The 18118-nt window shown below is 34.0% G+C and overlaps 1 long non-coding RNA gene across 2 annotated transcripts in view; it reads left to right on the top strand.

The window, feature by feature from the left end:
* The window catches only part of LOC106504673, a 69574-nt gene continuing 51934 nt past the window's right edge, over positions 479-18118 (top strand). For both annotated transcript variants that reach the window (XR_002346683.1, XR_001298333.2), the window contains exon 1: positions 479-863. This is a non-coding gene — a long non-coding RNA (uncharacterized LOC106504673). The remainder of the gene's footprint in view (positions 864-18118) is intronic.

Genomic DNA, 18118 nt, shown 5'->3' with positions numbered 1-18118 from the left:
GAATACAAGCAAAGCGTGAATACATGAATGACTGATTCTGTGAGATTTCTAACCTTAGGTAAACAGTTGCATTCGGGGTACTCTGAGCCTTTACAACTTGAATGTCTTTGTGTTTCTACTAAAAAAAAAAAAAAAAAAAAACCTTTAATTTGGTCCCAAATATGCTTACGGTTTTTGGGGAAGAGTCAGAGATCAATAAAGATGTTTAAATTTAAATAATAAAATATCACAGAATCAGCAGAGCCAACTGTAAAGAATACTAATCCTTAGATCAGTTGTTACAATTTCTAATTTTGAATGAGCCCTCACTGGCAAATTGTGCTAGAGGAAATGAGATTGAGACATTAAGAAAGAGGAATAAAATGTACTTTCAGCTAAAGTACATATTTTTATAGTGCAGTATTAAGAAAGACAAATCAACTAGTCTTCAAGGTATTTGGCTTGCTTTCTTCCTAAAAAAATAGGGAACTAAGATAAATGTGCAGGGGAAGGGTTAGCAGAAGAGGTTAAGCATTATGCTGAGTGAACTTCCTTAGAGGAATTTAATTAGGCTTTGCTATGAACTGACTATTTGTGTTCCCTCAAATGTCATAAGTCCAAACAATGCCCCCAAATGTGCTAGTATTAGGAGGTGGGGTCTTTAGCAGGTAATTTGGGTTAGCTTACATCAAGAGGGTGGAGCCCTTGTGGGTGGGCTTGATGACCTTATTAGAGTCAGATGAGCCTTTGCTTCCTGTCTCTCACCTTGTAAGGATGCTAGAAGTCAGCGGTCTGCAAACCGGAAACCCAGAAGAGGATTCTCACCGAACTCTATAGTGCTGGCACCCTGATTTTGGACTTCCCATCCTCCAGAACTGTAAGAAGTAAGTGTCTGTTGTTTTTGAGCCATCCAGTCTGTGGTGTTCTTTTTATAGAAGCCTGAAGGGACTAAGGCAGACTCTGCTGTGCTTTGATGTACAGTTATCATGCATTAGAGGTGAAACCCCAGGGTCTACTGTTAGCAAAATTAAGGTTAAAAAAGTTAAAATCATTTCCTCTAAGAAATATCTGAGTTGTTCGAATCACTCTCGTTTTAGGCCTACAACAGGAATTTGGAGCTCAAAGCTTTCTTTATACTATATGCCAGAGTCAGCAGCTGATCTGAGTTGGGAAAGAGAGCTGAGCTGCTATGGGTAGGAGTAGCAATTAGGGCAGCAAACCGAAAAAAGAAAAAAAAAAAAAAGAAAAAAGCAAGAACAACAACAAAAAGAGTGTGAACCACCTACTGAGGTGATATAAACAAGCATCTAAAACAGAGTTGGCTGACTTCCCCAGATACATTTTCCTCTAAGGAAAGTGGAGGGCCTGGGGGATCAGCGCAGATGCAGGACATCTCATAGTTGAGGGCTCCCCTGACAACAGGGGTAGTTTTATGGACTCTGGGCTGCTGAAAACTCTGGGGCAAGGTGCTTGCAAAGGAAGTTAGAAGGAGAAAAGAACTGGGCACTGAGTCAGAGGGGGGAAAATGGTCCTCAGGGCTGCCCCCCCACCCCCCGCCCAAAGGGATCCTTGGCAGAGGCAGCTGAAGAAGAACTTAGCTAAAGACCTCAGATAAAGAGATCTAGGAATGAAAGTGCCCAGGCTGAGAGTGGAAATATGCAAAGATCAAGACCAGCCAGTAGAGCCTAAGACCTTGACTACAGCTGCCCTCAGAGCCTGTGATGCCCTGGCTGTGCCTGAGTCTGGTTTCTGTGAGGTATGTCAGATAAATGCCTATTATATCAGGTCTGAGAAATATACAGCGTTTTAACCAGGAGTCAAATTCTTCAACCGATTTTATTGTTTAAAAAGTAAATAAATTGATTGTAATTGTTTGACCTATCTCACTAGAGCAGTGAAAGATTTCTGAGAGATTATGTATATTTGCTTAAGATCGAATAATGACTAGTAACTATTATGACTGTTTTTGAATAGCCATAATCACAGTGAATCTACAATAAGATAAAAAAAAACTAGTAAAAAAAAAAAAAAACAAAACTTTTGTTTCCATCTACAAATGAATTAACATAATTAACTAAATTTTAGAAAAATAAGAGCCCCTAAGAAAGTCAAGTATAAATTAATCAGCAGTTATGGAAAAGTCAAAGCAATCTGATGTATTAAGTGCTCTAAAAATGAAAAAGATAATCAATAAAATAGGAGACAATATACTAGACCAATTTTAGCTTTTCAATAACCACTCAACAACCAGAGAAATATTTAAACTGTTAGACCAGTTTTTACCAAGACTGTAAGTATAACATGAATTTATTTTCTGTGTTGAAGTTGAAAGAAAGTCTATGTGATTGAAAATAATATGACAAGCTTTCAACAAAACACAACAAATCACAATTTCCTATTTCATTCCTATATTCCTGGAAAGTGTCAAAAATAGATAAGAGAAGAAATCACATGGGGAAAAACTAAATCTGGTGTGTAGGTGGGTATATATTTATATGTACATACAAAAGAGAATCTTTGCTTTGCAATTCTTCTGGGTTTCCCAGGTATAACCCATCTTATATTTACCTGAGGCAAACAAACATACAAACAAACAAAAACCCTGTGATCAAGTACAGACATAGGCCTTATGGCACAGTTTTTGCCTGCAGTGGAAGGAAAGTCTTATGAGGACATTCTCCAAAATATGTATAATGGATTCTATCACCTTCAGGTAATAGACTCAGCCCAAAATAGAGAAAATAATTTACCTAAAATTAAATGAACACAGTTCTGCACAGAAGATAAGGAATGATTCCTTCTTACCATAGCTTCATAAATGCTTCCTCCATGCTTTTAAGTTAAAACTAAAATTTGAATCTAAGTTGCTCTACTGTTAGTTTTTAGATTTTAATGAATTAAGTAACATTATCTTAGGAAAAGGAAATAATAGTATTAAGAGCAATATTTTAGATCAAATGTTGAATAGATAAGAAAAAGTAGAAGTTCTTCCTGTTGCTCAGTGGTAATGAACCCGACTAGTATCCATGAGAATGTGGGATTGTTCCCTGGCCTTGGTCAGTGCCTTAAGGATCCAGCATTGCCATGAACTGTGGTATACATCACAAGCCATTGTTTTGGCTTAGGCTGGCAGCTATAACAACTGATTCAACCCCTAGCCTGAGAACTTCCATATGCCGCACATGTGGCCCTAAAAAAAAGAAACAGAGGCATAGGCAAAACAGTGTTATCATTTTCCTGAGATAATTATTGATTAGTTGAATGTGGAAGAGAAAAGTTTTATGCTGTCGTGGTAAGTGAGGTGACAATATCTGACACTGCTTTGTATTTCAGGGACAAAATCATCAAGTTCTGAAAGCAAAGATTTATTTAAATATCATGGACAGAAACCAAGTTTACATTATATGATTGAAATTCTGCTTATTAGAAATGGAGATTTATATAACATGACTCATTAAACATTTATTGTATTTATTTAAATAATTTAAAAAGATGTGACTTATCTAGATGTTATATTAGACAATAAGATAAGAGATTTATTTTACAGAAAGCTATGCTTATTTATTAATTTTCTCAAGAAAAACTTCATTGTATATTAAAACTTCTTTATTGTAAATCTATTACTTGGCACTTTTTTTTTCTTTTTTAGAATTTAAGCCAAGTTTAACCATTCTCCTGGTTGCAAAGAAACAAAATTGCCTATTATCATTGACATTGAGATAACTTTAAGTATATTCAGGGAGTATTTACAGGTTAAACTGCATAAGAAAATCTTTAGATGTCAACCCAATAGTGATAGGAGTATAGCTAGAGTTTCTATTAATTAATCTTCTCTTTTTTGTAAATTGAAGAACAGCTGCTTTACAATATTGTGTTGTTTCAAGTGTACAGCATAGTGACTCAGTATTTTTGCAGATTATATTCCATTATAGTTTATTGTAGGATGATGGGTATAGTTCCCTGTACTGTACAGTGTATCTTTACTGCTTATCTGCTTGATATACAGTAGTTTGTAACTGTTAATCCCATACTCCTGATTAGTCCCTCCTCCCTTCTCTTTCCCTTTGGTAAGTGCAAGTTTGTTTTCCATCTCTGTGAGTTTGTTTCTGTTTTATATATACATTCATTTGTTTTTTTTTATTTTGAAGATTCATCATATAAGTGATATCATATAGTACTTGTTTTGATTTATTTCACCAAGCATAATATTCTCTAAGTCCATCAACATTGCTGTAAATGTGAATATTTCATTCTTTTTTTATGACTGAGTAATATTCCTGTGCGTGTGTGTGTGTATACTACATCTTCTTAATACTCTTGTCTGTTGATGGGCACTAGGAATGCTTCTTTGGGCTGTTAAAAATAGTGCTGCTATGAACATTGGGGTGCATATTTCTTTACAAATTAGAGTTTTTATTTTTTTGTCTTTTTTTAGGGCCACACCTGCAGCATATGGAGGTTCCCGGGCTAGGGGTCGAATTGGATCTGTAGCCGCTGGCCTACACCACAACCACAGCCATGTAGGATCTGAGCCATGTTTACAACCTATACAGTAGCTCACTGTAACACCTGATCCTTAACCCACTGAGCAAGCAGGAATCAAACCTGCATCCTGATGGTTGCTACTCAGATTCATTTCCTCTGAGACACAACAGGAACTCCCCTAGGGTTTTTATTTTTCCAAATATATAGGAGTGGAATTTCTGGATCATGGTGTTTTGTTGTAGTTTTTCTCTTGTTTTCCATAATGGCTGCACCAGTTTATATTCCCATCAACAGAATATTAGGCTTTCCTTTTTCCATATCCTCTGCAACATTGATCATTTGTATACTTTTCAGTGATGGCCATTCTGACAGGTGTGAGGTGACACCTCATTGTGGTTTGATTTTGTATTTCTCTAATAATTAGCAATGCTGAGCATCTTTTCATGTACCTGTTATCAATCTGTGTGTTTTCCTTGGCAAAATGTCTATTCAAATCTGCTGCCCATTTTTTATTGTATTTATTGTTGATACTGAGTTGTATGAGCTGTTTGTATATTTTAGTAATTAACTCCTTGTTGACTGCATCATTTATAATCCTATTCCTATTCCATAGACTGGATTTCATTTTTGTTGACTGTTTCCTTTTATGTGCAAAAGATTTTAAGTTTAATTAGGTCCCATTTGTTTATTTTTTATTTCTTTTGCCCTGGGGGAACGGACCAAGGAAATGTTGATATAATTATGTCAAAGAATGTTTTGCATATGTTCCCTTCTTGGAGTTTTATGGTTTCATGCTTTCATGTCTTACATTCAATTATTTACCTCACTGTATGTGAAATTTTGTGTATGGTATAAGATAATGGTCCAGTTTCATTACCTTGCATGTGGCTGTCCAGTTTTCTAAACATCATTTATAGAAGAGAATTTTTTTCCCCGTTGCATATTCTTGGCTCCTTTGTCAAAATTAGTTGGCCATATACCTGTGGGTTTATTCCTGGGCTCTCTCTATATAATTTTCCATTGATCTATGTATCTCTTTTTATGCCAATGCCACACTTTTTGTTATTGTTTTTGTTGTTGGATCGGTATGCCTCTACAGCATATGGAAATTTCTGGGCTAAGGTTGAATTGGAACTACAGCTGCTGGCCTACACCACAGTCACAGCAACACTGGATCCAACCTGCATCTGTGACCTAGGCCATAGCTCATGGTAACACTGGATCCTTAACCCACCGAGTGAGGCCAAGGATCAGACCCGCATCCTCATAGATACATGTGGGTTTGTTACTGCTGAGCCACAATAGGAATTCCCCAATGCCATACTTTTAAAATCACTATAAAATTACTATAGCTTTATAATACAGAGGAAAGCAGGGAATATGATGTGTCCAGTGTTTTTTTTTTTTTTTTCCTTAATGTTGCTTTGACTTCTCAAGGCCACTTATCATTGCACACAGAATTTAGAACTGTTTGTTTTATTTCTGTGAAAATATCCACTGGAATTTCAATGGGGATTGCATTGAATATTTATATTTCTTGGTGTACTAGGGTATTTTAACAATATTAACTCTTCAATCTATGAGCATGAAATAAATTTCCTCTTATTTGTGTATTCTTCAATTTCTTTCATTAATGTCCTAGAGTTATCCATATATGGGTCTTTCACCTCCTTGGTTAAATTTATTTTATGTATTTTACTGTTTTAAATGCATTTAATGCATTTTAATATTTAATGCAGTTTAATGTTTTTGAAGCAATCATAAATGAGATTGTTTTGTGAACTTCTCTTTCTGATAGCTCATTATTAATGTATAGAAATGCAACAGATTTTTGTGTATTGATTCTGTATCTTGCCCTTGTAAATAAACAGCAGATTCTTCTTAGCACCTTCACACATCTTTTTTTTTTTTTCAATCACTGAACATGTTTACTCACTTTTCATCTCTTTTTGTCATTCTTCTCTCTAGTCCAAGGATGAATATTCAAGTTTGGACTCCCATGTAACATTGGTAATTTTACCTTGTACCTTATGCTCCCCTGTGTCTATTCCCAACCCAATCTGTTCTCTTTGTGAATGACATCTCTTTGGTTGACCACTTGGGAATTTTCTAAAAATTGTCTGAACCCTACTCTCCGCTATGCTGTGTCCAAGTGAATACTGATTTTGATAATGACAAGAATAAGTGCAGACACCAGACCAAAGGATCTAGATCTCATAAGTTGGCTGTCAAGGCCAAGACAAAATAAAAAAGAAAAGCTTAGCTGGTGAAGGTTGCTAGCTACTGTTGGTGTTCCGAGGATTCAGATCAATGATTGATAGGTAGATAGATGGTAGATTAGATAGATAGGTAAGCAAGAGAGAGAGAGAGAGAGATCATCACCTGAGATGGGATATCACCCAAGATGGGACCTGAGAAATTACCAGAGGAAAAAACTAGAAATTTTGGAAGATAAACAATCAGCTTCCAATAGCTGATAGAAATTTGTAGACAGTGAATTGTTCAAAATTCTGCCTGCTAAGGAAAAATATTAGCTACAAAAGAGGAACAAGATTGTGTCCTTGTTCAATGTATAAGTTTGTTAACGATCTTTTGTTTCCGACCAGGGACCATATCTAAAACAATAGCTTTATATAGCCATCTACCAGTGATTAATAATGGCTTCAAATAAAGAGTATTTTTTAGCCATTTATAAAGAAATATTTATCATAACAATGTAGAACATAAATTTTATAATGAATAGCAAATGGTGTTTAACTAGTGTCATTTGTGAACTCAGTTCACATTTATTGGTCACATTCTATGTTATATACTCTACATTATATATTGGAAATGTAATGGTAAAAATACAATATTTCCTCTGAAGCAATGGTTCCTTTCCCACTAGTTTTTTCTTCAGAGGAAAGAAAAACAATATGACTTGAGGGCACATAGCCAGCGTTACAGAGACATCTGAGAAATTGTAACTTCACCTTCACTGAGACTCTGTAACTTCACCTCTGAGGTGAAGTTTAAGCTGGAGCTAAGGAATACATTTTTTTTTTTTTTGCGTAGCTGGGAGAGAAGATAGTGTAAACATTCCACAGCAGAAGTCCTTTGTGAAGACCTTAAGACAGGAAAAAGTTTAGTAATCACAAGAACAGATTGTAATGAAGGAAGAGTGATGAGGAATGACAGGGCCTCAATCCTCAGGGACTTACAAACCACATTAAAGATTTTGGAGTTTATCCCAAGAGCAAAGGCAAACCATTGAATGAGTTTAAGCAGGAGAGTGGCATCATTAAATTTGCATTAAAAATTAGTGCTTGAATTGATTTTTTTTAAGGCATATGTAAAATCTAGGCAAGTGTAGATTTTAGAGGATCAGTTGAGGAGGTGGTTGATGTGTCGAGGGAAGATATGACATCTGATCACTTTAGTTTATTTTTGTCTTTTAACACCATATGCTGAAAAGCTCTTTTTCATTGCTTTTTCATTCTTCAAATTTGTCTCCTTTAAGGCATTTAATCTTTTAAATACTTACCTTAAGTTGACTTAAAAAAAGAAACTAACTTGTCAGTCATTTATTAATCTGTGTTTAGCTTCATGTTGCCATTGATTTGAATTTATAGACAAAGTAATTTCTATCTCTGGCCTAGGGAAATTAGTGATTTTGAAATATATATTAAAATGAAGACATTAATTAACGTATAAGCTATTGGTGAATTTCTACCAGCTGCATGATTTGAAAGAGAATCTTAACTCCATTTAATAATCATTCCAATAACATAAATCTGAATTCAATACTTAAAATGGAAAATAAATGTATGAGTAAAGATATCACAGGCATAAAAGAGATAAGCGCCAGTGACATTATTTATTCTATATTTCAGCTCATATGTAATCTCTAAATTTATATTTTTAAGTTCTTATTTTTCCATACTGAATTCTTACTGTCTTCTCTTTGTCTCTTTGTCCTTCACTCTCAATGCATAGCCATTATTTTGTGTTAATTTTTGTAAATTTATAATAAATTAATAAATATGTCATATATTTTCACAGAACTGTGTAATGAATTAGATAACATAAGCTTGTCTGAGGATATGTTTCTTATGCTCAGTCTCTCAGTATATGATTCTACCAGAATGTAGAAGTTTGTTTAAATCATTTTGTAAAGAAAGAAGACAGAGACCTGGTTGAGTTCACACAACATCTACTCTCAGGGAGTACTAAATTTTTCTTCATTAACCTTTAGAATTAAGTTTGTGAATATATAATTTTAAAGATAATATAAAACAGCTTTCTATTTTATGTTAGATGTGGATGTCTGCTTTTCCACAATTATTTGTTTATAGAAAGTAGTACATATAATGGCAAACAGAATGGAGGCAAAACTCAAATTCCTTGAGTTTTAAATTAACTTTTAAATCTACCAATAGCTCTATATATTTATATGGTAAAATTTCATACTCAGATTTTTTTTCAAAAGAATTGTAGGAAATCTAATGTGTTTTTCTTCAAATGTTATGTTTTCTCCATAATTTCAAGATCATCCCCCATCTTTTCCCACCCAGATTCTGATATATGACCTTTCCTGTATAAATAACCCCATGTTGTTTTTATAGTCATTTTGTGATAGGAAATGGGATTGTTTTTCTTCTGGAGTTCTAAGAAATGTATGTTTTATCCATCAGTCCTCAAAAGAGTCTGATTTAAAAACAATGTGCCTAGCATGTTGCAGAAATAATGATACATTTTCCCATCTTTTAACCACATTTGGAAAACAAGAGGAATGAAACAAAGCAGTTTAAATCATCTCCTAGTTTAAACTGAATATCAGGTTTATTGTATAGAAATATAATTGCTGTTAAAATATCATTTAATGGAAGTGGGTTAAATTGTTCCTTGAAAGACAAGTGGATTCTTCTACATGAAGAGGAATGAGTTGATATCCTGTAAAGAGTCTAGCTTATCAACAACAACAGTGAGTGCTTTGAGGGCAAACTTAAATGTGATGAATGTAGAGTATCATTTCTAGCTTGATATTGCTGGAGCAGACCTTTTATCTAAAAGGATGATATGGGAGTTCCCGTCGTGGCGCAGTGGTTAACGAATCCAACGAGGAACCATGAGGTTGCGGGTTCGATCTCTGCCCTTGCTCAGTGGGTTAACGATCCAGTGTTGCCGTGAGCTGTGGTGTAGGTTGCAGACGCGGCTCGGATCCAGCATTGCTGTGGCTCTGGCGTAGGCCGGTGGCCACAGCTCTGATTCGACCCCTAGCCTGGGAACCTCCATATGCAGCGGGAGCGGCCCAAAGAAATAGCAAAAAGACAAAAAAAAATAAAAAAAAAAATAAAAGGATGATATACAATAATAACTCAGTATATCATGAGCTGTCAATCAGAGAAATGGAACCACTAGGGTTTCACCTAACTTGAATGCTGGGCGGCGCCTCTGTGAGGCTGTTGTTTCTGTCTGGTGCTAGAACTAGCAGTCCTCAGAGCAGGTATTTGAAAAAGGAAGATAGAGAAGAACTATGGAAAATGAGGATAGTCTGGACCCTGCAAGGCTGACTCAGAGCCCAAGAGGACTGCAAACTGAATGACTTTCAATATCCCCAAGCCTCCAACTTGTAAGATGAATGGTTTTATGAGAGAAGATGGCACCCTTTGTTATGGAGTTAAACATTCATAAGGATTAGTTGTTGAAGAAGCTGAAGGAAGATTCTGGGAAATGGAAAGAGGTGTGGTCCCAACCTCTGCCTACACCAGCCATAAGAGCAGTAAATAATTAACAGTATGCATCCAAGTTTTCAGTTTTACTTCATCTCTGCCAAATTATCCACATAATATCTCCTGTGACCACAGCTAACCTGGAACTACCAAGAATTTTGGATGTATGTTTCTAGCTTATAAAGTGGGCACAATGTAAATACATAAAAGTTCACATTACAGAAGAATTTAAGAGCTAAGTAGAGGAGTTTGGATTTGTGACACAAGTAGCAACATTAAGCCCTTGTAAAATTCCGAGTCTTGACATGAAAATAGTAAATAATATTGACTTAATTTCTCTCTCACTATATACATACATATATATATATATATATTCTCAGTATATTATATATTATGTTAAATATTACATATATTTTGCATATTATACAAAGTGATAACTCTTACGGATTTTTTTATGTTATGTACAAGAAACAGTTTCTACGAAGGGCTACATTATACTATTTCTGTGAGAAAATATATGTACATATTTTTTTCTAACATATTAACGGTGATTCTATCCATGTGGTGGAATATACATTTTTTTTATAATTTCTTCCTTTGTGTAATTGATATTTTCCTCAATAAGTATTCATTTATAACTTTTTAAAAAGGTATCTAAAAGGCCAGTACAGTTACATCAACCCACAGAGGAGACAACATGATGAATGAAACACTGTAAATACAATTTTTAAAAAGTTTTCAACCTTGTCAAAGAAAACCAATCAGAAATTCATATAGGTGATAAACATACATAGAAGCTAAGTTCATAAATATACTTTTCACCTTGAAATTTGGTCATATCTGATAGTTGTTCCAATGTGTGCTTCTTGTATAAGAGAATATTCTTTGCCCCAGTGCTTTGCAGAGAGACCCTGGTGTCCAGGTCCACCCATCAGTGATCCAGCACCAGCCCAAGGATTCCTTGGGCCTCAGTCCCACCTACCAGTGGGCTGATATCAGACCCCACCCATAAGTGGGCTGACATCAAACCCATACCAGGCCTTGTCAAGAACTAGCCCCACCCAATAGCAGGCTGAAATTTAACTCCAGAACACATAGGATCCTGCAGCTAAAGGCTCAAGAACCAAACTCCACCCACTAGTGAGCCAGCACTTGCATGGGAACCCATGGGCATTGATTGTCATCATCAATGTTGCCTGTAATTTTATTTCTGTGATATATTTTTCTGCTTTGGGTATCAGTGATGCTGGCCTTGTAGTATGTATTCAAAAACACTCCTTTCTTCTGCAATATTTGGTAATTGTTTATCAAGGATAGGTGTTACACTCTTCTCTAAATGTTTGGTAGAATTCACCTTTGAAGCCATATGTTCCTGGAATTTTGTGCTGGGAGATTTTTTTTTACTACTTATTCAAATTCATTACTGGTAATTGGTATATTCATATTTATTAGTATTTCCTAGTCTTAGAAAATTGTATATTTCTAGGAATTTGTCCATTTCGTCCTCAGTTTTATTTATGTTTTCTATTGCTTTTTTATGTCTGTTTTATTTATTTCTGCTCTGCTTTTTATGGATTTATACCTTCAGTAACTTTAGGGTTTTGTTTTTGCTCTTTTTCTAATTGCATTAAGTATACAGTTAGGATATTTGGGCTTTTTTTTTTTTTTCTTTTAAGGTAAGCTTGTATCACTATAAATTTCCCTCTTAGAACTACTTTTTCTGCACCCCACAGATGAGAGGTCTTTGTGTTTTTCTTTTCATTTGCCTCTAAATATTTTTTTAATTTCTTCTTTGATTTCTTCAGGACCTATTAGCTGTTTAATATCATATTGCTGAGCCTGCAGAAGCTTGTAGGATTTTTTTTGCATTTTTTCCCCTTGTAATTGATTTCTAGTCTCACAGGAATGTGGTCAGAAAAGATGTTTTACATGATTTCAATTTTCTTAAATTTACTGAGATTTTTTTTAACTGTTTTTGTGGTCTAGTATGTGATCTCTCATGGAGACTGTTGCATGTGCATTTGAAAAGAATGCATCTTCTTTGCTGTGGCTGTGGTGTAGGTTGGCAGCTACAGCTCTGATTCAACCCTAGCCATGGGAACTTCCATATGTCTTGGGTGCAGCCCTAAAAAAAGAAAAAAAAGGGGGGGTCTTCTGCTGATTTTGGATGGATATTCTTTTATATATATATATAATATTCATTTGGTCTAATGTGTTTCTTGAGGGAGGTGTTTCCTTATTGGCTATGCCTTTTTTTTTTTTCCCCTCTTTAGGGCTGTAGCTGTGGCATATAGAAGTTCCCAGGCTAGGGGTTTAATCAAAGCTGCATTCTGCTACCTATATCACAGCTCACAGCAATACCAGATCCTTAACTCACTGAGTGAGGTCAGGGATTGAACCTGAGTGCTCATGGATACTAGTTGGGTTCAAAAACCACTGAGCCAGAACAGGAACTCCCTGGTTCTATCTTGATCTGTACATTGATGTAAGTGGGGTGTTAAATTCTCCTACTGTTATTATGTTACTGCCAATTTTTCCCTTTGTATCTGTTAATTCTTGCTTTATGTATTTAGGTGTTTCTATGTGGGATAAATTTAAATTGTTACATCTTAGTAAAGAAATCCCTTGATCTGTATGTAATATGTCTCATTTTAAAGTCTTTTTAATTTATTTTTTAATTTTAATTTTATTTTTTAATTTTATTTTTTTGTCTTTTTGCCTTTTCTAGGTCTGCTCCCACGGCATTTGGAGGTTCCCAGGCTAGGGGTCAAATTGGAGCTGTAGCTGCTGGCCTACTCCAGAGCCACAGGAACACGGAATCCAAGCCGTGTCTGCAACCTACACCACAGCTCACAGTAACGCTGGATCCTTAACCTGCTAGGCAAATCCAAGGATCAAACCCACAACCCTATGGTACCTAGTTGGGTTCGTTAACCACTGTGCCATGACGGGAACTCCTCATTTTACAGTCTTTGTTTTAAAGTCCAATTTTTCTGATAGAAGAAATATGACTACCCTTTCTTTTCATTTCAATTTTCATTGAATGCCTTTTTCAATCCGTTCATTTTCAGTCTATGTGTGTCTTTAGATCTGAAGTGAGTCTCTTGTGGGCAGTATTTCTTGTTTTTGTATACATTGAGATATTCTATGTATTTTGATTGGAGCAATTATTTATTTTACATTTAAAGTAATATTGATTGGCATATAGTTATTACCATTTTTTAATTGGGGATTATTTTGTAGTTTCTTTCAGTTCCCTTTTGGTGATTTGTTGACTATCTTTAGTGTTATGTGATTAAATGGGATTTATCATAGGGACATAATGATTGTTCAATACCTAAAAGTAAATCAATACAATATATCACATTAACGAATTGAAGAATAAAAAACATAAGACCATTTCAATAGATACTTAGAAGCTTCTGACACAATTCAAAATTGCTTATGATAAATATCTCAACAAAGTAGGCGTATTTATTTACCTTAATAAATACTATATACATTAAGCTCACAGCTAATATCATATTCATGATGAAAAGCTGAAAGCATTTTCTGGGAGATCCCTGGTGGTTTAGTGTTTAAAATTAGTACTTTAACTGCTGAAGCTCAGATTCAATCCCTAGTCTAGGAAATGGTATCCCACATCAAGTCACTGCATGCCATGGCCAAAACAAACAAACAACAACAGCAGCAACAACAAAAACAAGACAAAAAAAATAAAAAAACAAAACAAAAAAACCCTGAAAGCATTTCATATAAGATCATCAACAAGAAAGACATGGATGTCCATTTCCACACTTTGATTCAACATTGTATTGAAAGTCCTAGCCATAGCAGTCAGATCAGAAAACTAAATAAACAAATCCAAGTTGGAAAGAATGAAGATGAACTGAAAGGATATACTGTATTCATGGATAGGAAGAATTGATATTGTTAAGACGACAATACTCCCCAAGGCAATCTACAGATGCAGTGAAATCCCTCTCAAAATACCAGTGGTATTTTTCACAGAACTACAACAAATAATTCTAAGTTTTGTATAAATACACAAAAGACTCTGATGAGCCAAAGCAATCTTTAGAAAGAAAGACAAAACTGGAGAAGTTATGCTCTATAATTTAAAACTATTCTAGACAGCTACAATAATCAAACCACTATGGTACTGGCACAAATACAGACACAGATCAATGGAATAGAAAAAAGAATCTAGGAATTAACCCACATTTATATGGACAATCAGTCAATGAAAATGGAGGATCAAATATAAAGTGGGTCAAAAGACAGCCTTTTCAATATATGGTGTTGGGAAGGTTGGACTCCTGCAAATGATATGACTGATACAAGATTAATATCCAAAATTTACAAATAACTATACAACTTAACAATAAAAATAAACAACCTGGTTTTATAAAAGGGCAGAGGATGTGAATGGATATTTTCCAAAGAAGACATTCAGGTGCCTAGCAGGCAAATGAAAAGATGTTCACCATCACTAATCATCAAGGAAATGTGAATCAGTATCACCTCACACTAGAGAGAATGTCTGTTATCAAAAAGAGCAAATAATAAGTGCTAGTGAGGATGAGGAGAAAACGTGTTTCTTTAGTGGGCATGTAAATTGGTGCAGCCACTAGAAAACAGTATAAAGTTTCTTCAAAAACTTAGGAATAGACCTACCATATTATCCATCAATTCCACTCCTGGTTATCTATCCAAAGAAAACAAAATTTTGTTAGAAAAGATGCATGCACTCCTATTTTCACTGCAGCATATACAGTAGCCAAGATATAGAAGTAACCTAATGGACAAAGATACGACATAAATACACACACACACGCTCTGTTTCTCATACATGATGGAGTACTACTCAGACATAAGAAAGGATGAAATTTTGCCATTTGCAAAAACATTGATGCATCTAGAGGGAATACTGCTGAATAAAATAAGTGAGAAAGAAACAGACAAGTGATTTTTTCATTTACATGTGAAATCTAAATATAAAAAAAATAAATTAACCAAATCAGAAACAATTATAGAGAACAAATAGGTGGTATCAAAGGGGAGAGTGGTGGAGTGAGGAAAGAAATAAGAAAGGGAGATTAAGAAGTTCAAACTTCCAGTTGTAAAAGAAGTGGTGAATACAAAATGTACAGTGTGGGAAATATAATCAGTAGCTATCTAGTATCTTTGTACGGTGCTCTACTAGACATACTGTGGTAATCTGTTGTATAGAAATATTTAATCACTATGTTGTGTAGTAGGAATCATCAGAGTGTTGTAGTATAATTATTTTTTAAAATCAAACAAGTAAATTCATAGAAAAAGAGAACAGATTTATGGTTACCAAAGGCAGGGGGGAGGGGAATTAAATGGAAGCTATCAAAATGTACCAACTTCCAGTTATAAGAGAAAAAAGTGTTAGAGAAATAATGTACAATGTGATAAATACAATCTACATTGTTTTCTGTTATATATAAAAATTGTTAAAAGAGTAAATCATTTTCACAGTCAAATATTTTTTCTATTTAATTTTGCATGGGATGGCTGTTTACTAAACATTGTGACAATCACTTCATGTGTACAAATGAAATCATTATACTATACACCATAAACATATACATTGGCATATGTCAACTATTTCTCAAACCTGGAAGACATAGTCTTCAATTATGCTGTAAACTAAAATTAGTAAATATACCATGCTTAGTTTTGACAAAATAATATAAACACTATTATTAAAATGTTAAAATTAGTAGACATCAATCCCAAATTAGTATAAAGAATACAAAAGTGATCCAATAACTACATAGACAATTACATACTAAACTATAGGGTATTAGGGTAAAATTAACATTTTATATTTATGCAAATATATTGCTAATGGCCAACTCCCATAAAAAAAAATCACCAGAATAACCTGATGATCAAGTAAAGCCAAGTGTGGGAGCTTGTGCGATAGAGAAGGAAACCATCTACTATTTCAGTGGGAGGAGATGGCTAGAGGATTTTTGATCTGGATCAAGTTGATTAGAGTGGGTCATTTAAAGTATTGTAATAATTAGAATTGGTCGATGTTTATGACACACAAAAAACAGCTTTGGTGGACTCTTTAAGGTTAAGGTCTTGAAGTGAATCTTGATAATTAATTTTTTCAACATGACAGTAGTAAAAATCTAGCCAGAGTTATTTAGATGAGTGAAGAGTTTGGATTAATTCACTTGTAGAAATTTCCTGTAGCAAAAAGTGACTTATTGGTTTACACTATCATCTTCTTTGTTAAGAATTTTCTGGAATAAAAAGCTGTTATGTTGACACAGATGATCTCTTATCTCATCTTTGATATTTAAATATGGGGAAGAATGGTTTATATAGATATATTACAGATTATATTGTATAGAACATTATATACTATATACTGTTAATTGCATGCTGTATGTTATATAATATGTAAGTAAATTTTAAGAGTTCTTTGTGCATTTTGGATAAGAACCCTTTATGAGATGAGTATTTTGCAAATAATTTCTCCCAGTCTCTGGCTTGTCTTCTAGTTCTCTTGATATGATATTTTGTGGAGTAGGACTTTTAATAAATCCCAGTTTATCAGTTTTTTTCCTTCATGGATATTGCTTTTGGCATCATATTTAAAAATTATCTCCACCATATGCATGATCATCTAGGTTTTCTCCTAATTTGTCTTTTAGAAATTTTGTAGTTTTGTATTTTACATTAGGTCTGTAAGCCATTTGACTTAATTTTTGTGAAAGATGTAAGATTTGTGTCTAGATTCATTTTTTTTTGCATGTGTATGTCCAGTATTTTCAGAACCATTTGTTGAAAATACTATCTTTTTATTCCATTGCCTTTTCTCCTTTGTCCAGCATCAACTGATGACATTGGTTGGGGTGTATTTATTGTCACTCTATTTAGTTCCATTGATTTATCTATTCTTTTGCCAGTACCACACTGTCTTTATGCTGTAGCTTTATAGTAAGTCTTGAATTTGGTTAGTATCAGTCCTCCAGTTTTGTTCTTCAGATTTTGCTATTCTGGGTCTTTTTTTTTTTTTTTTTCTGTATACACTTTAGAATCAGTTTATTGATATGAAATAACTTGCTTCAATTTTGGTTGAGATTTCACTGACTCTATAGATAAAATTAGGAAGAACTAACACCTTGAAAATATTGAAACTTCCTATTCATGAACATGGAATTTTCTCTATATATATTTAGTTATTTTTTTATTTCCATGATTATAGTTTTATAGTTTTTGTCATTTAAATCATACTTGCTAAATTTATATTGAAGTATTAATTTTTGGCCAAATAATTATTAAATTATTAAAGTAGTCCTATAATTAAAGGTCTGCATTCCAGCAGGAGTCTCAGGCTTTGCATCCTTGTCTTTTCTAATTTCTAGAGACTTCCTGCCTTCTTTGGCTTTTTGGCCCCATCCCATATATTCAAAACCAGTAGTATAGAATATTCCAATTTCTCTCTATTTCTCTTTCTCTGTTGTTTGTTCTCTTACTCTCCTATCTTTTTATAATCTCCCTTGTTGTTACACTGAGTGCACCTGGATAATCCATGATAACATTTCTAATGATCCTTAGCCTAATCACATTTAGAAAAATCTTATCATGTTTTGGGCCATCATTTAATCTATCATACTATGTCTTCTAGTTATTAATCTTTTGTTTTTAAGTATCTAATATTCTATTTATCCCATTCAGTATATTTTTCATTATAGAAATTAATTTATAGCTCTAGAAATTGATTTTTTTCTTTTATATGCCTTTAATGTTAGTATACTTATCTATTTTCTAGTTTCTTAAATATGTGAAAAGTTATATCATTTGGTATTTTTTGTCTCTTCTATTAATTCTATCATCCATTCTATTTCTCAGCTGGTTTCAGTTGTTTTTATCCTCATTGTAGTTTGTATTTT

Source organism: Sus scrofa, chromosome 8 (genome assembly GCF_000003025.6).
Source record: "Sus scrofa isolate TJ Tabasco breed Duroc chromosome 8, Sscrofa11.1, whole genome shotgun sequence".
In the NCBI taxonomy this organism is placed as follows: Eukaryota; Metazoa; Chordata; class Mammalia; order Artiodactyla; family Suidae; genus Sus; species Sus scrofa.
Note: the sequence above shows the minus strand (reverse complement) of the source record. Positions and strands in the feature narration are given on the sequence as shown.